The sequence below is a fragment of the Balearica regulorum genome, chromosome 1 (assembly GCF_011004875.1).
Source record: "Balearica regulorum gibbericeps isolate bBalReg1 chromosome 1, bBalReg1.pri, whole genome shotgun sequence".
In the NCBI taxonomy this organism is placed as follows: Eukaryota; Metazoa; Chordata; class Aves; order Gruiformes; family Gruidae; genus Balearica; species Balearica regulorum.
In genome coordinates this window covers 42,479,379-42,494,065 of record NC_046184.1, presented here as the reverse complement: position 1 = coordinate 42,494,065, position 14,687 = coordinate 42,479,379, and the positions used below count along the sequence as shown (strand labels likewise).

At 47.6% G+C, this 14,687-nt stretch overlaps 1 protein-coding gene across 4 annotated transcripts in view; it reads left to right on the top strand.

Moving 5' to 3' along the window:
• Window positions 1-12,164: 12,164 nt before the first annotated feature.
• The window catches only part of NAP1L1 (nucleosome assembly protein 1 like 1), a 37,164-nt gene continuing 34,641 nt past the window's right edge, over window positions 12,165-14,687 (top strand). Inside the window, exon 1 of one of the 4 annotated variants that reach the window (XM_075747122.1) lies at window positions 12,165-12,357. The gene's annotated coding sequence lies outside the window, so the exon portion shown is untranslated. Of the gene's footprint in view, window positions 12,358-12,479; window positions 12,696-14,687 lie in introns of those variants that run through there. The other 3 variants (XM_075747127.1, XM_075747112.1, XM_075747118.1) reach the window with 3 other exon arrangements.

Genomic DNA, 14,687 nt, shown 5'->3' with positions numbered 1-14,687 from the left:
AGACTACCTCTTCACTTGTACGGCATCTTGTTTGGATGAATCCCCCATGCTTAAATGCTGCTATAACCAGGTATTTCTAGCTCACTGCAGATTTGTTCACTCAAGGGACACATACTCACTATAGCAGCTCTACGCTATCATCTAGACCTTTCAGGAATCTTGACCATCTTTCTTGTCCTTCTTGCATTTGCAATAATACTGAGAATTGTGGCTTCCTGGCACAGCAAATTCGTGAGAAGAGGTATCCTGAGGACAAAGACTACATCTGCCTCAAAACAGCAGAGCTGCGCTAATGGAAAGGAGCAACACGTCTGATAAGATTTGCACATCTGCCCACGCCCGGAATTTTGCAGCCACCACCACGCCCCAGCAAGTAATTCCAGAGCATCTGAGAAAGAAGGGACCCAGGAGCCCATTGAGGGCAGCCAGGCGACCTGGGGAGGACATGTCATCCTTCCAGCCCCAAACGAAGCCACACAACCAGACCCTACATATACTCTCTGCATTTCAGACCCAGACACCGCTGTGGAAAATAGAAAGGAAAAACAGCACTAAACATGCAAAATAAATATACTGGACAATTCATGTTCCAGGTGCTCTGGGGCACCACCAGCTTTGGCAGGTATGAGCTGCCCAGACTACTTCTGCTGTTTGGCTTCCTTTCCTTCACTTTAGGTGTCCAAAATTGCGCTAGAGAATTTAGGCTGATTCAGTAAATGCACACGCTTACATTTGAGCTCATCCCCTAGGCCTTGTATTGCCAGTAGATGGAAAGAGGCATTTCTAGGGCACAAGTCATCCCACCTTCAAGCAGACAATTAAAATAGCCCAGGTGAATTACACTGTACAAGAGCTTCTCTTTCTTCACTATTAAGGCAACCCAGGAAAGTTGAGATATTGCAGCTGAGAACATCTGAAGTTAGGTGGAATTAATTCCACTCCTTATTTTTAAAGGCTTTGGTTACTTCACATAGCAAATCCCACAGCTCTCATCAAACTTCCTCTCCTTTGCTCTTCTCCCATCCTTTGCAACTTCCCTTTATTTTTTTTTTGCCTAGTTTCTGTCCTTCATCCTTTTTCAGCTAATGTAGCAATACCACAAAGTTCTTAAGAATGGCAGGTCTGCTTATTGCAGTGGGAGACAGAGAAAGATGAAAAGTAAAAGCATCAAAATAAAGCAACAAAACAAAATGACAAGCAAAAACTCCAAAGCAGTTTTATCAGTACCCTCAGCTTTTAAATACTGTTATGTTTCATAAGAAAACTGCCTAAATTAGGCTACAGGTATGATTTGAAATGCAGAGAGGTGATAAGACTAAATGATGCAGAAGCAGTTGGCTCTTCTGCAGAACAGTAAAATCTATATTTATAACCAAGACCCCGCATGGCTTTATAGAAAGAGACCTAATAAACTGCAGAGAATATAGCCAACTTTCAGTTCCCCAGGTATGAAGGCTTTATTTCCCCATGCAAATATGCCATGCAAATCATGGAGAACAATTTTGATCTGCCTTCTACATGAACATTTTGGAATTTATCAGACAGACATGTAAGAGCTGTGTATGTTAGACATGCTCTGCCATTGTTCCAGTGGTTTTAAATTAATAGTATTACTTTGCATTTTTCGTTATGAGAAATTTAGCTGCATTTTTTTTCTCAGCTTTTCAATCTCACATCCCTGAACATCAAATGTCAACAAGGCTTTTATGTAAATATCACAGCATCACAGAATAGTTGAGGCTGGAAGGCACCTCTGGAGATTGTCTACTCCAAACCCCTGCTCAAAGCAGGAACAGCTAGAGTAGATTGCTGCGGGCTGTATCCAACTGGGGTTTGAATATCTCCAAGGATGGAGAATCTACGATCCCTCTGGGCAACCTCTGCCAATGTTTGATCACTCTCAGAGTGAAGAAGTTTTTTCATATGTTTAAATGGAATTTTGCATTTTTCAATTTGTGCCCATTGCCCCTTCCCTTTTCACTCTGCACCATTGAGAAGAGTCTGGCTCTGTCTTCTTTGCCTACCCCCTAGCAGGTGTTCATAAACATTGATAAGATCCCCTTGAGCCTTCTCCTCTCGAGACTAAACAGTCCCAGCTCTCAGCCTGTCCTCATACCAGAGATGTCCCAGTCCCTAATCATCTTCATGGCTCTTTTCCAGACCCAATATGTATGTCCATATCTCTCCTTTTCTGGAGAGCCCAGGACTGGACTCAGCACTCCAGATACATCTCACTAGGGTGGTGTAGAGGAGAAGGATCACCTCCCTCAATCTGATGCAACCCAGGAGGCTGTTGGTCGTCTTCACGGCAAGGGCACATTGCTGGCTCGTATTCCACTTGGTATCCATTAGGATTCCCAGGTCCTTTTCTGCAAAGCTGCTTTCCACCCCATCATTCTCCAGCTTGTCCTGGTGCCTGGGGTTGTTCCGCCTCAGAGGCAGGACTTTACATCTCCTTTTGCTGAATTTCATGAGTTTCCTGTCAGCCCATTTCTCCAGCCCCCGGAGGTTTCTCTGAATAGCAGCATCTGGTATATCAGCCAGGCCTCCCAGTTTTGTATCAAGTTTTGCAAACTTGCTGAGGGTGCATGCTGTCCTGCTATCCAGGTCATTAATGAAGATGTTAAACAATCTTGGCCCCAGTGTTGACCCCGGGGGTACACCACCAGTGACTGGCCTCCAGCTGGACTTTGTGCTGCTGATCACAACCCTCTGGGCCCAGCCACACAGCCAGTTTTTAGTCCACCTCACTGCCCACTTAATTTAGTCATCAGCTTGCCTATGAGGATGTTATGGGAGACAGTGTGGAAACCATGCTTTCAACATGAGTAAAAATAAACATCCACTGCTGTCCCATCATCCTCCAAGCCAGTCATTTCATTGTAGAAGGCTAGTGGAGGGTGAGACACAATCTCCCCTTTGTAAATCCATGCTGAGTACTTCAAATCACCTTCTTGTCTTCCATGTGTTTGGAAGTGGTTCCCAGGAGGATTTGCTCCATTACCTTCCTGGGGATCAAGGTGAGGTTGACCAGCCTATAGTTCCCTGCATCATCCTTCTCGCCCTTCCTGAAAATAAGAGTGACATTTGCTTTCTTCCAGTCCTCAGTAACCTCTCCTGATTACCAAGACCCTTCAAAGATGATTGAGATTGGCCTTGCAATGAGATTAGCTGCTCCCTCAGCACTCAGGGCTACATTCTGTCAGGTCCCATGGACTTCTGTGTGTCCAGGTGATTTAAGTGTTCCCTAACTTCATCCTCCTCCACCAAGGGTAAGTGTTCCTTGCTCCAAACTTTCTGTGTGTTTTCAGGGACCTGGAATTCCTGAAGGCAAATCTTATCTGTGAAAATTGAGCCAAAGAAGGAATTTACTATCTTGGCCATTTCTGTGTCATCTGTTACAGTTCCTGGTCCCATTCAGCACTGGGTCCTTCCTGCTGAGATACCTGTAGAAGCCCTTCTGATGGCCCTTCATGTCCCTTATCAGATTCAACTCCTGGTGGGCTTTGGCTTTTCTAATGCTATTCCTGCATGCTCAGGCAGTGTCTCTATATTCCTCACAGGTCACCTGCCCCTACTGCCACCTCTTGTTATACTTCCTTTTTATGTCAGAGTTTTGTCAGGAGGCCCTTGTCTTAACTTCCTGCAAAACAAGATAGACTCCTCTTGAGCTTTGAGGAGACAGTCCTTGAAAATTCAGCAAACTTGCCTGGACCTCTCTTCTCTGCAGATCCATCTGTTATAGGATTCCTCTAAGTACATCTCTGAGCAGGCCAAAGTCTGTTGCCCTGCAGTTCAGGGTCCTGATTCCTGATTTTGCCTTGCTCTATCCCCTCAGTATCCTGAGCTCCACCGTCTTATGGTCACTTGCAGCCAAGGTTGTTCCCAAAGGCTGCTTCATGCCCCTGACCAGTTCTTCCTTGTTTCTAAGTATAAGGTCCAGCAGAGTGCCTCCGATCATTGGCTCCTTGACCATCTGTGTCTGGAAGTAACCATCAATGCACTCCAGAAACCTGGACTGCTTGTGCCTTGCTGTGCTGTCACTCCAGCAGATATTGGGGTAGTTGAAGTCTCCTGTGAGAACCAGGGCCTGTGAACATGAGGTTTCTTCCAGTTGTTTAAAGAAGGTACCTCATCTACTTCTTCTTCTTCTTCATCAAGTGGTCTACAGCAAACACCCACAATGTTGCCCTTGTTAGTCTGTCCTCACGTCCTAACTGGTAAACTCCCCCCCGGCTTATCATCCATCTGTAGGCAGAGCCCCACACATCCTGGCTGCTCTCACGTAAAGGGCAATTCCCTTTCCTCCCTCTCCTTAAAGGACACCCAATGCACCTGGACCCCTCCGTGGCAGCACTCCAGCCATGTGAGCTATCCTGCTATGTCTCTGCACCCCAATGAGATTGTAGCAATGGCACCTGGAGCTTGAATTCCTCCTGTTTGCTCCCCATGCTGCATGCGTTAGTGTACAGGCATTTCAGAGAGGCACCCAGCTGTGCTGATTTCCCAGGAAAAGTGTGAGAGTTTTCCCCGTAATATTGTCCCTTGGCATTACCTCATTTGAGTGTATATGCCTGAGGTCCTCTCCAGTCCTGTACTGCTGGTTTCAAGGTTTCTCTTGTCCACCCTGCATCTTTTGCTTGCCAACCCAGTCTACCACTTCCTCACTTAACTGTAAGTTGACATTTCCCTCCCCCATCACTCCCAGTTTCAATCTCTCTTTACCAGGTTGGTCAGCAATTGGCAAAGATGTTTTTGACCTGCTTAGTTGGGGTGGGATCCCATTTCTTCCCAACACTCTTCAATCCTCACAAAGGACCCATGGTCATAAAAACCAAATCCCTGTCATTGACACCAGCTGCGCAAACAGATGTTGATCCAAAGGATACATCCACTCCCTGTCCCCTCACCAACAAGATCAAGGACAAAACCATTTGGGCTCCCATGCCCTTACCCAGTGTCATGTAGTCATGCTCAATACACTCCAGGTCTCCCCTAGTAGCAGCATTGGTGTCCACCTGGAAGAACAGCAGGGGTTAACAATCTGGGGGCTGGACAAGCCACATCAGTCTTTCCATGGTATCCCAGATCTGAGCCCCCAGCAAGCAGCAAACCTCCCTAGACAGCAGTTCAGGTTGGTAGATGGGGGCCTTCATGTTCAAGGGTTGCAGCAACATTAATATCCAGCATGATCTTCTGATCAAAAGTTTACTGTGGTTACTGCAGTAAACAGGATTTGAGCATCTTTGAATCCCATCAGTACAAACTCTTCCAGCCGCCCTCTGTGACAGAACAGAACAGCCCCTGACAGACTGTCCTAAGAAACTGTATCTGGGAACATGCAAGGATAACATGAGATACTGCAGCCGTTGACCTAAACTCAAAGATCTTCAGCTTCCCTTCTCAGCTCTAGCCTCAGGCCAAAGCTACAGAGGAAGCAGTACAGGAGTAAAGACAGAAAATGATCATTACAAAAAAGTTTTAAATATACACCTTTTCTAACAAATTTATTTTAAAAAGCTTGTTCATATCCCTATTTTGACATTCTTCAGACAGCTTTTGCTATTGCAGCTGATCGGCCTTTGAATGCCAACCACTTGAAGTGCTGTGTTTTGAACTATAATTTTGAGACATTAATTTCTTTGCTGACTGAAGTTGCGTAGCTGCAATTCTTTCCAGCTGTATTCTGCACTGCTATGTGATGCCAAGGCACCTGCCTTCAGGCAAAAGTGTTGTCCATGTTGCTGAAAAAAACCAAAGACTTAGAAAAACGTACTGAGGAAAGCAAGTAGTCTGCATCCGTGTCTGTGCTTATTGAAGTTTCACTGTTTTCTGAGAAATGAGGCTGAAAGGAAGGAAGGAACTAGCTCTCCTGTGCCAGGTCATACTCTGACTACCGCTGCTGAGAACTCTTTTTTAAAGACCAAAGTCAGAGATTAAATTGGTAATGGCCAATTCATTGAAAATTAAATTGCTCGTCCGAAAGAGTTAGTCTTAGCAAATGTTTCAACTCAAAAAGAGTATGGGACAAAAAGTTCTAAAACTGTCAGGATTTCCTAATAAAATGCAAGATTTGAGCTTTATCATGATTTTTAATTGCAAACTTAGAATTAATGCTAGTAAAGACATAGTGAAGTGGTAAAAATCAAAACAATACAACTGCAGATGATCTAAATGGAATGTTAGGATTTGCTCCCTCTGTGATTTTTTTGGGGGAAGAGGGGAGGGAGGGATTACAGTCCATGAGAATGGGCTATTGTCTTTCCCTCCCTATTTGGGATGCTGGTTTTTCATATGGCTCAGAACCATTTCCTGCCCAGTTCTGGGGCTGAATATATACCCTGTCCCTGCTGGGGGTGCTACTGTGGGCATTTTTAGCAGTGACAGAGAGTACCGGCAGTGGTTATTGCACCCTCATACAGTGAAAAAGCCAAACCAAATCAAACCAAACTCCAAACCATTAAACCTGTGAAGGTCAAAGAACCAGAGTAGTTTAAGGGAGTGACCTTCCTCCTCACATGTACAAGGAAGCTATGAAAAAGTTGGGCAGCTTTTAGGTAACATATTACTTACATCCTTACAGACCACTGCAAAACCCTTGACTACTTTGTGGCATTTTATTTTGTCATGTGAAGTAACCAACAAGACTAGAAACAAGGACCCCTCTGTATATAGTTTTACTGTCATGTTAGAGTTAGATACATTAAGACCAACCGCAGGCACTACAAGAGGTACAGCTTCTTCTATTTAATGGCTTTTTTTCTTATGACTTAACTAATTTATATGCATTATAAAAAGATTTGTTCTAATGTAATAATTTAATAATTCATCGGTTTCCACATACAGCTTCTTTAAAAAGGCTATTCTAGAGTGATATTTCAGTTAGCACAGTTGGGCTTTTCTGATAGAATTATTTCAGAGTAAATGCAGTAAAAAAACCCAAAACCCTGCAGTGAGTTCCAGCCCCTGGAAATGACCCTAAAAAACACCAAGTGCACTGTACTTGAGATTTTAACTTCTGTACTACCTCTGAAGTACTTGTACATCCATTTCAATACAACTGCATCACTTTTTTCCCCAGTTTATCACTCTAAACTGTATCCCTATTTTCTTCATCTCTCCTCTAGGTTTTTTTTTTTCCCCTGTTACTTTTGGTTTATACTTTGCCTACCTATGAGCAATCCCTATAATGTAAGACAAGAGTCACGATTTAGTCCCTGGAGAGTTAAAAATATTGAGAAACGAAAGATGTCGAAGGTTTATTATGTCAAAAAGTATATAATCACATTTCAGGATTTCACTTTTTCCAAACCATGTCATTTTTCTTTGTCTTTTATGACAGTATCTCAAAGGTTACACACACTGTATTTTGCTGCTACCCCTGTCTGCAAATGTGTTCCCTGAGGGAAAATTTGCTCCTGTTTCACAAAAGCAAAAGCAAGTGTAAAAGAGAAATCTGTGAGAGGTGTTCATTCAGCTCTACACGGGGATTTACATGATTTGCCATGTGATAGTTCAGCAGAACTTTCTATGCCATCTGCGGCACTGTTTATAAACTATGACTTGCTTTCTGGGGTGATGTACTTTCTTTTAGAAAACAAGTAGTTCCTCAAAAAGTAAACAATACATGGAAGAACTAACAGCTCTGCTCTGTATCATTCATTGGCTAGCCACGTAATTTGAAATAATCATTCAGTAAGAGTTGAAAGAATTGCTTTTTGGCCACAAAAAAGCAATTCAGTCTTTTAAAAGGAATACTCTGGATTCACTGCTTTCATTGTGTACTGGTAAACCTAGTACTTCCGCACAGGATTTCATCATGGTTTGAAGCTGTACTGAGGAAAAGACATCTCTTTGTGGCACTTGGGGAACCTTGGGGTTTTTATTCTGTAAATGGTTCAGTGAGGGTGTTCTCATTTTCGGTGGCTGATGATAACTTCCATGGTGATTGTAACTCAGCCAGCTACCTCAGACAGACGCAGACAAGGAGCACTCATATCATCCCTCGCTGTAACTCAGTGCTCACATGAGGAGAACTGCCAACAGATTTCAGGAGAGGGTAACCTTGGGCAATCAGTACTTCGGAAAACAGTCGGGGTGAGCTGAAATCAGCTATGACCAGAAGAGAACGTGTGCTCAGAGCTTTTCGTATATTGCAGGTTTGCAGTGCTGAGCAGGTCCTGAGTCCTGTAAAGCTGAGCCTTTGGTAAGTGCCAAGCGTGCCTAGTACCCTGAGGGTGTTCATGTAATCAGATCCAGGTCCATACCAAGGACCTTTTGCATTTTTCTGTTAGTACAAAAGGTACTGAAAGCAGCTTAAATGTTCAATGAATCGCCTGCCACAGAGGAGTTCTTGATCTGAAGTAAGCATACCAAGCTCCATGACCAACACATTTCCCTAAGCTAAAGCACTGTTGCTTTAGCTTAGCACAGGACGCAAGCTGTGCTTGGGAAGATTCAGCCTCAATGCGAGTGCCAAACTCATTTGTTGCAACAGGCCATTACACAAATACTGGCTTGGCCTTCTGTGACGGCTTCAGTGCCTGACCATCTTTAGCCCCCTCCACGTACAAACCTAGGCCTGTGCTCCAGCCCTGAGCATCCTCACGGCCTCTGTCTACAGCCAAGGTGCAAGTCAGCGATGCAAGCTGTGGCGGGAAGGACTCGAATGTGCGCAGAGCTAAGGCCTATGCACTCAAAGGAGAGGGCAGATTCCATGATGTTTAACAGCTCCGTGAGACACTCAACTAGCGTGCGAGGGACCCGGTTCAAACTCTTCTTCCTCTGACTTGGAGCAGCAATTTGACCTCAAGTCCCTGTCCCCAGGAGACTTGACCCAGCTTCTATGCCACAGGGCAGTTCTCCTAGCGTGGCTTACCAAAGCTCTTCCAGCTTGGAGAAAATGCTGTGTCTGCGCATTCAGTGACCACACTGGCACATTTCTTGCACACATGTTTTAAGACTTTTAAAAATGCTTTGAGTAGTAATATTTTGAAAATAACATGTGTTTATGAGAAAAATATACCTGTGCCGGTATCTAATGTGTTCTCAGGGGATTTGATTCCTATTATTCAAAAAATGTTGTTAGTTTGACTTTCTGTGCAATACCAAGGCAGCACTCCAACTATCCAGCCAGACTGAAACTAAAAGTTGCAGAGCATGCTCTAAAGCATGGGAAACACAGAGGAAGATGAAAATTCAAAGCAAAGAAAAATATATGGGCTATTAAAACTCAAGTACACATTCAATTTCAACTCAAGTCGAACTTTAAAGTTTCTTTAGTTTCATTGTCACGACTGCACACATCAGGATAAGCTGAACTGTTTTGACAGCAAAACAACCCAAACTAGAAAGCTTGCATGTGCATACAATTCAGGTATTGTAAGAAACAGGCTTGTCTTTTCCTCTTTCCATAGACATGTGATGGCAGGAGCCATGTGGAAGCAGGAGTGGTGTCCGTATGGCCTCTACCTTGTCCCCTCCTACGTAGTTGTTCACAGAAACTGCTTCTTAATGAAAAATTTTGGATGAAAAGGCATTTTCCTCCAGTCTAGAAGTTTCCAGCTTAGACCTGTTTAGACCTGTCCCTGACTCCTTGACCCCTGCTGTTGACTACCTTGCGCTCTACTCCACACTGCTGGCTTCTTCTGCACATCACGCCTCTACAGGGGCCACGGGGTCTCACCTCAGGGTTCTGCCTGTCACGAGGTGGCAGGTCTCAGAAGGACAAGCAAGGCTAGCCACCGCCTTGTGAATCACTTGTTTACTGATGATTGCCGCTTTTAGCTGATTGAATAAAGGGAATGCCTGCAATAGCATATAATTGGTGTTGCAATAAATACCAATCGATTGCTCATTTTTATCAATTGTCTCCTGTATACCTCTGCTCTCTTCATACTCCCAAGCACCGGACATCTCAGATAAATAAAAAATTAGCAACTAGTACAATTTTCAAATCTGAGGGTTACAAGGGGGCTACAGGTACTTTCATTTTAGAATCACGTAACATATTCATCCCTGTTTCTCCCTAATTCTTATCACTTGGACTATGCTCTGCAACCTTTTGCCTGGATCTTTCTTTTGCCTCCTGTCCTGGTTTTGGCTGAGATAATGTTCTTTCTAGTAGCCGGTATAGTGCTGTGTTTTGGATTTAGTATGAGAATAATGTTGATAACACGCTGATGTTTTAGTTGTTGCTGGGTAGCTGTAGTGTCTACACCAAGTCAAGGACTTTTCAGCTTCTCACTGTGCCCTGCCAGGTGCACAAGAAGCTGGGAGAGCACAGCCAGGACAGCTGGCCCAGGCTGGCCAGAGGGATATTCCCTGCCGTAGAACAGCATGGTCCATATGTAACTGGGGAAGCGAGCCGGGAATTGGGATTGCTGCTCAGAAACAGACTGGGCATCAGGTGGGTTTTTTTCCTGCATGTGGTGAGCAATTGCATCACTTGTCTGTTTGTTTGTTTGTTATTATTATGACTGTTATTACTATTATTATTATTATTAGTGTCTTCCTTTGTTATTCTATTAAACTGTCTTTATCTCAGCCCATGAGGTTTTTTCCCCATTCTTCTCCCCATTCCCTTAGTGGGGAGGAGTGAGCGAGCGGCTGCATGGTGCTTAGGTACTGGCTGGGATTGAACCAGGACACCTCCTTACACTTTTGCAGTTTCTAGCTATTTTAAATGGCATGTTATAAAAAAGCCCACCTCCCCAAATTCAATGTGCTGGGGAATAGGGCATCCTTAAGTTCTCTCCATTAACTTCTGTCTGGAAGATGGGATTTCCTTACCACAAAGACATCTGCTTTTGGGGGCTGAGATTTTACTGCCATATACTGGAACAAAGCTGGTGTGGCCCTGCACAGTGAAGAACAGGATCCTTTATCTTTTGCTCGTTCTTAACATAGATTGTATTGCAGGTACTAGGCAGATCCACCACTTTTTCTTCTTCTTTTGCTTTCTGCTGTCATTTCCATTATTTAAACAGATGCATTTAGACTGCAGATTGCTTTAGACAAGTAGATGCAAGAATTTAGTAAAATGCAGAGAAAACAGATTAACTATCTGGTGATATACCCTCAGTAAACAGCTCTTATGCCATCACACCGTGTGTACGTTCATCCCACCTGCCTCTAATAACGTTTGAAATCATTGGCTCTGTCCTGGTTTCAGCTGAGAGGATTGATTTTTTCTTCATAGTAGCTAGTGTGAGGATATGTTTTGGATTTGTACTGGAGACAGCATTGATAATGTAGAGATGTTTTTGTTCTATGGACCTGTTGTTGAGCAGTGTTTATGCGGGGCCAAGGCCTTTTCTGCTCCTCGCACCGCCCTGCCAGCGGGACGGCTGGGGGTGCACAAGGAGTTGGGAGGGGACATAGACAGTACAGGTGACCCAAACTAGCCAAAGGGGGTATTCCATACCATGTGACATCATGCTCAGCATAAAAGGGGGCTAGCCGGGGAGAGGCGGCAGCAGCTCCAGGACGCGTGGCTCGGGGACAGTCCGGTTTCGGGACAGGTCTGAGCGTGCGGTCTGAGTTGTACGGTCCTCGGGTGAGAAACTGCATTGTGTATTACCAGTTTCGTATACTCTGTTAAGTACTGGTTTGTTTTGTCTTGTTTTCCCCTCTCCCTTTGCAATCCCAGTAAACTGTCCTTATACCAACCCACCAGGTCTTGCCTTTTCCTTCCCATTCTCCTCCCCATCCCACACCAGCCACGAGGAGCTACAAGTCTCAAAGACATTTACGTTTCTCTAGGTTTAGTGTAGATCACAGGTATCTTCTCCAAGTGTGCTCCATGCTATTACTCAAGACCACGTGCACGGGAAGGAAGCCCCAGGCAGGAATCAGTTTCAGGAAAGGCTTCACTCGGAGCTCGCATTTGTAGCAGGCGAGTACGGCAAGTTAAATTGGGAGGGCTGAAGCTGTCGCTGCCTCTGGCTGTCCGTGCTGGCCACGGCAGGAACGATCGAAACTGATGAAACAGCATTTTCACCACCATGGTTTTCAGCGCTGACTGTGGCTCTGTGGTACCTGTAGCCTTTGCGAACAGGGTTTGTCCGTGCCTACTTGGCAGACTGCGGCTGTTTTGCCCTGGTGCCGTCAGAAACCCTCCCAGTTCAGGTTTAAAGCAGCACTGAAGTGCTCGGGGTAGCGTTACGTCCCGGCCCCCCGGCAGGTCCGTCCTCGCCACCCTCCCGCCGGGGAGGAGGTGCTTTCTGCGCCGCCCTGCGCCCCACCAAGCGGGGGAACGGCTCTGGGTGCCGCGGTTCGGCCCCCGCGCCTGGTGGGTTTGCGGGCGGGGTGCCACCCAGGCGTGGGGCAGCGGCGTGGACGGGGGAGCAGCCCGAGGTACGTGAGAGGACCCGCGTCCCGGGGGGGTGACACGCCCGGGCCTTCCCTCCGCGCCTCCCGGCCCGGCCCGGCGGCAGCGGGCGCGCGGGGGAAGGGCGACCGCCGGGACAGGCCCCAACCTGGGCCGGCGGCCGGCGCGCGCCCGAGGCGGCCGGCGAGAGCGAGCGCGCGCGCGTTGCCAGGAGACCCCGGGCGCGCGGGGGAGGGGGGGAGTGTGTTACGTGGTGACGTTAATTCTATATGAGCGCGAGCGGCGGGAGCTCGGGTCTTTTTACCGCCAGCCGCGCGGCGCCTCCTCCTCGCTCCTGAGTCACCGCCAGTCCCGGCCCGCGCAGGTACCGGGCGGGGCGCCGCGCCGCGGGCCGCCGGGGCTGGGGGGAGCGCGGGTGGGGGGGAGCGAGCGGGGGGGGGGCGCTTGGCCCCCGCTCCCGCGCGGGGAGGCCGCGGGTGCCGGCCTGGCCTAGCGGGGCCCCTCGGCCGCCGGGGCGCTGGGGCGGGGGGGCCCTCGGTGCCCGCGCCGCCCCGAGCCTCTCCCTCGCGGCCCGCGGGGTGGCGGCGCCGGCAGCGCCGCTGCTCACCCGGCCCCTCGGCGGGGAGCGCTCCCTGCCGCCGTCCCCCCCCCCCCCCACCTTCCGCGCGTCTTTCCGCCGCCCCCCGCGCCCAGCGGAGGGGCCGGGCCGGACTAGGCCAGGGCGCGCTGCTCGGGTCGGCGCTGAGGAGAGGCGGGTCCGCCTGGCAACACGTGGGGACGGAGCGGGGCCAGCGGCGGCGCCGCGGGGCGCTGCCGGGGAGGGGGAGGGCGGCGGGGCCGGAAAGCCGCACGGGGAGTAGCGGGGGTGTGTGTGTGTGTCCGGCCGGCCGCGGTGAGGGACGCGGGGGGGGGCTGGGTGCCGGGCGGGTACGGCCGCCGGCGGGGGTGGCCGGGCGGGCAGGGGCGGGCGGCGGATGTGCACACGGTGGAGGGGCGGACAGCGCGGGGGGGACGGCGGATGGCAGCGCGCTGTGGCCTTGTGCTGGCTCCCGCGCCTTGTTCTGCCTCCCGAGCGGGGAGCCGCGTCTAGCGCGTGCTGTGCTGCTCGCTGCTGGCAGGGGGACCCAGAGATTCATCAGGGGACGGAGAACTCTTGCTTCCTGCCTCAGAAAGGGCATTTTTCGGTTTTCTGGAGTTCAACATGTCGCTTCTCTGGGTGCCTGCTAGCTGATATCGCCCAAAATGAGGCCTTTGCTTTCCTCCTGATGGTGGATGTGTCCGATGTGCACAGCAGCAGATACAGGAGGTACATGATGTCTGTCACCAGGGAAGGCTAAGAAATTACCTGAAAGATCCAGTAACTAGACTTGGAAGTACTGGCTTGTGTTTAGCATTCATATTTATTTATCTCGATATAAGACGTATTCCATCTACTCCATATTGGATATTTAGGGGACTTACGCTATCAGTACTTGTGATGGTTTCAATGTTTAGTACCAAACCTTCCCCATTTGCTTGCATAAGAAAACACAAACATTTTTTCAAGTGGCTGTCATATGGTAATAATACGGCCGCATCTTCCACAGTTTATCTCCAAGCACACTGCAGTTTTGTGTGTGTCCATTTGGTGTTTGAACCCTTCTGTAGATATACTTACGTTTCGTGTTCTGACTCCTTTGAGGAAGGTAAGAGAGGTGAACACTGAGTGTCCAAGGTATGACAAATCATTCACCCCCTCCATTGGGATTTAACTCCTGCTGGTGGACCTTATGTTAATCAGGAGATAATGCCTGATTATTTACATTTCAATCATGAAATAAAACTTGAGCTAAGGCTTAAAGCTGTGTACAGCTGTAGGTACTTTCTGACAAAAATGTTTAGTAGCTGGTTAGTAGCTAACTGAACTTCTTGCTGTGCCCCTTTTACAATGGTAAACTCCTTAAAGGATGAGAATGGCACTGTACTTGGATTGAAGTTAGCTGAATGGCTTCCAGCCTCTCATAAATCCAGAAGTTATCTCAATTTTTAGGACAAAATGGAATTTGAAATCTACATACACTGAAATTTGAGTGACTTGGATGCCTCTGTACCAGAAAAGTTTAGGCTGCTCAGGGCTTCAGGTACTGAAACATTGATATAAGTGCTTGGATTAGGCTGTTGATACCTGAGCTTTTGTTTTTGTGGTCCACTTACTCCTGCGAGAGTGCTATATATTAACAATCTCTTCTCCCTCCACTTTGTATTTTGTGATCAGCCTTGCATATCATGTGTTCCAGTTTCTGAGGACAGAGGATTGTAGAATGGGGTCTTGGGCACAGGTGGTAGATCTGGTGATTTTCAGAGCCCCCAGTCCTTC